Below are 7,500 nucleotides of genomic sequence, written 5' to 3'. Positions count from 1 at the left end.
AAATAAAGACAGTAGACGGAGAGAACCAGACCACTGGAAGAGCAGATAATCAGCTTAAATTACTGTCCCTTCGACAATCAATCTTAAGGAAGCACTAAACACACTACACTCTCTCAACATCTCATTTGCATAGGCTACTAGACTGTTAAATTACAATGATTATGGCAATTTGGAGCTTTCAGTGATGGATCAGTCGTACATTAAGATCTGTTGCTCTTACCTAACAAAAACTAGAAAAGAAAAATGAGAAGTCAAAATTGATTTGTGTGAAATTGCACAGTATGTGTCCAAAAGAAATGTATCCCTGTTTCATATGAATACTATTCGGCATATTTTTGCGTCCTCTGGTAAAATTATTGCGTCCTCTGGTAACCTGTGTATACATACATACCTGTGACTTGTTCATCCTTCGCAGCCCGGCCTGACGCCAGGCATTCCTTCTCATCGCCTAGTCAACCAGGCAGTTAGGGCTCACAGCAGGCCCACTTTGCCATCACAACGCGGCTGATAGGCACACTTGGAAAGTATAATGTCCTTGCTTCTTCTGGGCACCATAGCACGGAACTGTGCACTTCAAAGAGCGCTTGGACCCATGATCTCTCTTAACACTGTAAGCCCTAAAACAGTAATTTCATCACTCACAACACCATATGAGGTAAAAACAATGGAACCAAAATAAAACAATCATCACGAGCAAATAACTCAAATAAATTCTCTCACATTAAGTTAAATTGAAACAAAACTGAATACAAAATCTATATTAAAAGAACTCCCAACTCAAAGAAACTGCGATACAATAACATAATGAAGGTTCCCGAGTTGGGTCTCATTCATCCTGTCCTCGTGTATGTTCACAGTGTCGTAGCTCCAGTTTCCTCCAGAGACTCTGGGAAAAGAAATGATGAATATATAGGGAGCGCTGGCACCACATGATCGTTCGGTGTTCTGTAGTAACAACAATCACGCTCGCACGCAAGCTAACAACTCACAAGCTGAGACTAACCCCCATCCCCGTGGCACAGTAAAATTCATTCATGCACAAATTTTTATATTACAAATTAAATACTGAAGATTGAACACCACAAGCACAGACCTGTTATTACAAACAGGTAATTACACACGTAAACAATACTTAAGGTACCACTCGGTGAAATAATTAAGTGTTTTTCCTTCCTCCAAAGTTTGTTTACAACTTGAGAACACGTGTAGGTGATTATAAATAAGAAAGGAAGCCTGCCTCTCTCTCTCTCTCTCTCTCTCTCTCTCCCTTTTTTTTTTTTTTTTTTTTTTTTTTTTTTTTACACATGGTTTGACAAGGTTAAGGATCCCTAGCTTTATTGACAAGCTATTTACAGGTTAAGGATTCCTAACTTTATTGACAAGCTAAGAGCTGTTACCTACATCAGCTCATTTGAAAGCATTTTTATTGTTATGAGACATACAAGTAGGGAACAGGATGAAGTTGGAGCCATCTGTGGGCCAGCATTTTCATTTGATCAACTGACGTTATCTCGTTGACATCATTATGCTGAACGAATGTGTTCCATACTCGAGTCATCCTGGGTATGTATGATCTCAGATGGAGTGATGTTCTGGAGAGGGGTACAGCCAGAGTGAAGTTGCTGCTTTCTGCCCGTCTTGTGGCATAAAAGCTTGTTTCGCGCTGTCCTCGAAGTGGATCCAAGTGTGGTATTTTGACAATATTGGCCTTGTACATAACAGTAAGGCCACCCACATCCCTCCTATGTTGAAGGCTCTGCTGAAATGACAGATCCATCCAGGATGGGTCCAGGCGAGAGATGAGACGTCTTGCTCTGTTCTCTACTCTGTCAAGCAGTCGCAGATGAGAGGGGGGACAGGCAAACCAAGAAAGTGGAGCATACTCAAGGTGTGAGCGTCTTGCAACCCCTACTGTCAAGCAGATGCGAGATACGGCGAAGTGCTGTAAGCTTCCTGGCTGCCTTGTTTGCAAGATTTACAACATGGTTCTTCATGGTTAGTTTGGAGTCAAATTTCACCCCAAGGATATCAACTTCTTCTCCAGGTGCCAACATCCTCCCATTCATCCTTACTACTGCACCAGCATTACCATCATGGTGCCTAGAGACGATCATCATTTGCGTTTTCTCTCTCTCTCTCTCTCTCTCTCTCTCTCTCTCTCTCTCTCTCTCTCTCTCTCTCTCTCTCTCTCTCTCTCTCTCTCGTTCAGCAGACGGAGGATCAAGCCTCCACTACATCTTGCGATGAATGATCCACATGAGGGTTAGCGTTTTACATGAATTAAACGAACAAACGACTTGGTAATGCCTTATCCGACTGGCTTCGTATTTTCATTGCTTTCGTGCTATAACTTGGGAAAAATTCTTGAAACTTTTGGCATGCGAAGGTATCCTTTGGTCAACATTAAAAGGTCATTTCATTCTTTATTTTGATTGCTGTGCAACAACTTGAGAATACCCCTTTTGATTTTTAAACAAATAACATTGTTGTATCCTACTTAAAAGGCTCAGACTGTTAATGGAGTGTGTTGGGGTAAATTTCCTCAGTTATAATTTTTTAATTGATTTGATACTTTTTCCTTAAAATAATTTGGGTGTGCTTCATGGCTTATGCTGAGAATGATATGTTGTAAGTTTTGTGTGTGTGTTTAGATGTACATCTGCTAATTTGCTAAAAGAGTTAGTAAGCTTTGAATGATTGAATTCTGTGCGATACCCGGAGAATATCTCTCTTGATCTGCTTGAATATATAGCACTAGTGTGTTTTGCTCAAAGGAAGAATCAGTGTTGTTACTGGGTCCATTTGTAGGAGACAAATGCAGTATGATCCAATCTTTTACTGATAACGTTTCGCCCACACAGTGTCCTTTATGAAGTCACGATCAGATAAACTTGGATAGGAAGGCTGAGTATATACAGGGGAAGCACAGTGTGAGGTTGGCAGCTTCTACCACATATCTAAGCTTCATGATCTACAAACCTCACAGCTCTCCAGTGATATGTTAACCTCACACCACTTACCTCGCCTAACTCTGCCCTCCCTATATATGCACTCATCCTTCCTGTCCACATTTATTCGTTTGTGACTTGACAAAGCTCACTGTGTGTGCAAAACATAACATTATATTGCATTTGTGTGGTATTGTTGTATTCAGTGCGATGACAGATGCTGGTATGATTTCCTCAAGGGGTTTGCATATAATTGTGCTGTGAAAGTCCCAGTTGCCACTTTTATTAAAGAGGTTTCAAAAGCTGGAATATTGCTTTTAATTCTATAACCTGATCCGATCGGCTTCAAAACTGATATCTTTTTACTACATGGACGATTTAGATTATTATTGGACTATATAAGCTGCCAATTGTCAAGTCTTAACTTCAGCTGGGCTTGTCATGAAAGTGTCAGTTTCTTAAAAATAATATTCACATAATTGTTGAAAGTTTAACTTAGAATTTTACTGTCAAAAGAAAACTGAAAAAAAAAAATGTGCTTTTTTAGTTTTTATATATTTATTGATCCCCTAATGTAATATATTTTATCATAGTTTTATTTGAAAGCCGGTCATATTTTTCTTTTCTCTCGAAGGTTTCCATACGATACCCAATGAATATGTTGGCTGGTACATAGAATGAATTGAGTATTGATTAGATGTGGCACGAGCCCTGAAAGGTGAATATATTGAGGCTGGGTAGATAAGACATCCCGTGAAGCTGCAAAGAAACTAATTAAGTAGAAAACTGCATATTCAGTTCTGCTGCCATTTTGCTGTGAAAATAATTAAGTCGCAAAATGACTTCTTGGAAAATTTGAATTTTACTTAAAGGAAGATTTTAATTGTTTCTGTTCCCGGCCCTTTTATAGGTGCTGATCAACAGCTCCTTGGCCTTTTAATAAGTACTAGACTTGAGTGTGCTGAGCTAAAGCGTCTGGACCTCCTGAGAGGGTTGAAATATAGTTTCTAGAGTCTTGAAGGACTTCAACTGCATCGCTTGTGCCTATCAATGTAACTGTTTCTTCTCTTGAAGGTATTTAGGTACAGGCGGCTGAAGTTATGGTATATGGTTGATAGCAATTTCGGATCCCGAACCGACTGAACCACACCTAGGTTTAGAGTCTAAGGGGCCTTGTGTTAGCAAGTCTTGCACAAGTTGCCCTCAAGAGTGTTGTGTTTCATGGAGGGGGGGGGGTATGAACCTTCGTTAACAGGATGTGAACTACATATAAATATATTTGAGAAAATCGGACATTGTTTCGGATAATATTCAGAGCACAAACCAACAAGTAACACCAATTAAAACGCTTCACGTGAAACAAATCATGGACAGAAAACAATGGACGAATATAAATACAAACTCAGACTGAAACAAACACATAAACAAAAAATAGAAAAAATGGGCAAACAGATAAACTAACATATATGAATTGAACAAAAACACCAGTGTCTAGTGGGGATATGGCCCATGCTCACACACACACACACACACACACACACACACACACACACACACACACACTGTACATACCAAAGTAAATGTAGAACACACATACATTTATACACACACATGCCGGAGCACAACAGCTCTGAGCACACCACTTGCGTAGTTATTCAACAAAACAATAGACAGAAGATCTAACAAGCTCCTGGAAAACACCGACGGTAATTCATATCGTCAAAAACAACGAGACAGACAGGAGCTACTAAATTACAGACAACAGTATTCGAGACAATCAGTGAAAGTCAGATGAGAGAATAATAAAAAGCTAGTGAAACTCCTAGAAGGTTGGAGTTTACGAGACTCATTACAAGATCAACAACACGGGCTCAGCAAAGATAAGGATAGGTAAATTACTTATACATCGCAGGGTGTTCGATACGGAATCACGCAGGGAAGAGTAACAGAACAAACAATGCGGCATGTCTCGTTGGTAAAAGATTTGAAAGTTTGGCGGGGAAGTTCTGTTCTGTGGACTATCATTGAAATAAGACAACTGTAAACTCTGGAAAGGCATGCTCTTATGTACAAGCAGAGATGGTTGAAATATATAAATAAATAAACCCTTCCATCTTTTATTCACTGACAGTCGTATATTTCTACTTAAATCGAGTCAGCGACTGTATTGCGATCCTATGCATAATCAGGGACATCCTAGAAAGTATGCCAGAAATGTCAACTATTCCTTTTTCAATTATATTATGCAACTTTATAGCATTATTATTATTACAATTTATTATTATTATTAATATTATTATCACTTGTGGACCAGTAGCCCTCCTACAGTGTTCCTCTCTTTTTATTCATTACCACTATTACTAATTCTTTCACTTATACTACTACTATTAATACTGCTGTTACTGTTATTACTACTACTATATTACTACTACTACTATTACTACTACTGCTATTACTGCTACTACTGCTTTACTACTACTATTACTACTACTACTGCTATTACTACTACTACTACTACTGCTATTGCTGCAGTTGCTGCTGCTTTGCTGCTGTTGCTGCTGCTGTGCTGCTGCAGTTGCTGCTGCATTGCTGCTCAGTTGCTGCTGCAGTTGCTGCTGCATTGCTGCTGCTGTTGCTGCTGCAGTCTGCTGCTATTGCTGCTGCATTTCTGCTGCTTGCTGCGATTCTGCTGCTGATGCTGCTTATGCTATGCTGCTGCTGTTGCTCAGCTGTGTCTGCTGCTGCTGCTATCTACTACTACTACTACTACTACTACTACTACTACTACTACCCTTAAAACTATTACTATTACTACCTCCACCAGCTGTCTTCAGGCCTTCTCTTCCTTTTTCCTCAGTTGTGATACGACAATGGTCCAGGACAAACCGAAGCGTCATCCTGGTATATGGTGAATGTTTCCTTAAATCTTTTGCCAGTGTTCACCTTACAATAAGAAGGTACCTGGTTCAAGTGAGTCCCATCCCGAGCAGGGTGTTAGTATGCCTTTAAGAGGGATAAGCTTAGACATGAACAAAGGTAGAATAACAGCTTAGCCTGGAAATTCAGCTGAGCAGACAAAAAAATGGAAACAGTTTACAAAGCCCTAATTAATAATGCACAAAATGAGGAAAGATATGACAATAAATTATTACTGGTCTGTTATTAAAAGTTGATGAAATCAAAGCCATGCCCATTGCAAAGAAACGAGAGTTGACAAATTACCGGTCTGGAACTGAAGAAAATGGTAAGCTATATAGGCCCATGTGTTTCATGGGATGCAACACCATATCCCTTCAAGGCTTATGGTGCACCAGAAGACAAAAAAATCTTTATCACCTAAACCAACACTGAATATTTTATCATATTCAGTTAGAGTTAATTTGCATTTAAAAAAATGAGTTCGGCTATGACAAAAATACAAGAAAGACTAGATTATAAAAAAGAATAAAATCACGAAATGAGGAAATTTCTGTTATTAAACACTTTATTCCAATAGTGATAATGTTCAAGGGGAAGAAGAAATGATAAACTGCGAAAAAGTAATAGTGAACAAGAGAAAACCAGATGTAAACATTTCAATTATTTTAGAATTAGTCTGAGTTGTTAAACATGAAGGATCGCACATGTGAGATGATTTCACTCACTGGAGAGGAATAAGATCTTTCCGGAGAAAAGCCAGATGGAAGAGGAGCAGTGGATGAGGCAGTGCACAGGCGGCTGAAATGGAATAAAGTAGTGAATAGAGTGGATTAAGATTAAAATGTTGAAAGCAGGTAGGGGTGGTTGGCAGAGAGCTTGCAAAGTTCTGTTATATAAGGTAAAGTGGGACATGAAGTTGGCATCGGCTTCTCCATAAAAGTGAACGAGTTAAAAGCTTGGGGCTTCTCACAATTCAATGTGTGCCTACACATTCGTTGGAGCCATGCATAACACCATAAATTTCAGCCCCCAGCCCCTACACACACACACACACACACACACACACACACACACTCTAACTACAATGTGTGTGCGCATAATAATAACTCGCATGCAGACAGAAACTCGGAAGATTAATTGGCCTCTATGTTTCAATCTCCTTCTGGGGTCCTCTTCAGCAGAAGAGGACCCTGCTGAAGCGAACCCTAGCAGGGGGTTCAAATATACAAATTAATTAATCTTCCGAGTTTGTCACCATGTGGGTTATTACTGAGCATTCACTAGTATACACTGCACTTTAGTTATTCATTAAACAAATATATATATATATATATATATATATATATATATATATATATATATATATATATATATATATATATTTTCAACAAGTCGGCCGTCTCCCACCGAGGCAGGGTGACCCAAAAAAGAAAGAAAATCCCCAAAAAGAAAATACTTTCATCATCATTCAACACTTTCACCACACTCACACATTATCACTGCTTTTGCAGAGGTGCTCAGAATACAACAGTTCAGAAGCAAATACGTATAAAGATACACAACATATCCCTCCAAACTGCCAATATCCCAAACCCCTCCTTTAAAGTGCAGGCATTGTACTTCCCATTTCCAG

Source organism: Cherax quadricarinatus, chromosome 27 (assembly GCF_038502225.1).
Source record: "Cherax quadricarinatus isolate ZL_2023a chromosome 27, ASM3850222v1, whole genome shotgun sequence".
Taxonomy (NCBI): domain Eukaryota; kingdom Metazoa; phylum Arthropoda; class Malacostraca; order Decapoda; family Parastacidae; genus Cherax; species Cherax quadricarinatus.
Note: the sequence above shows the minus strand (reverse complement) of the source record.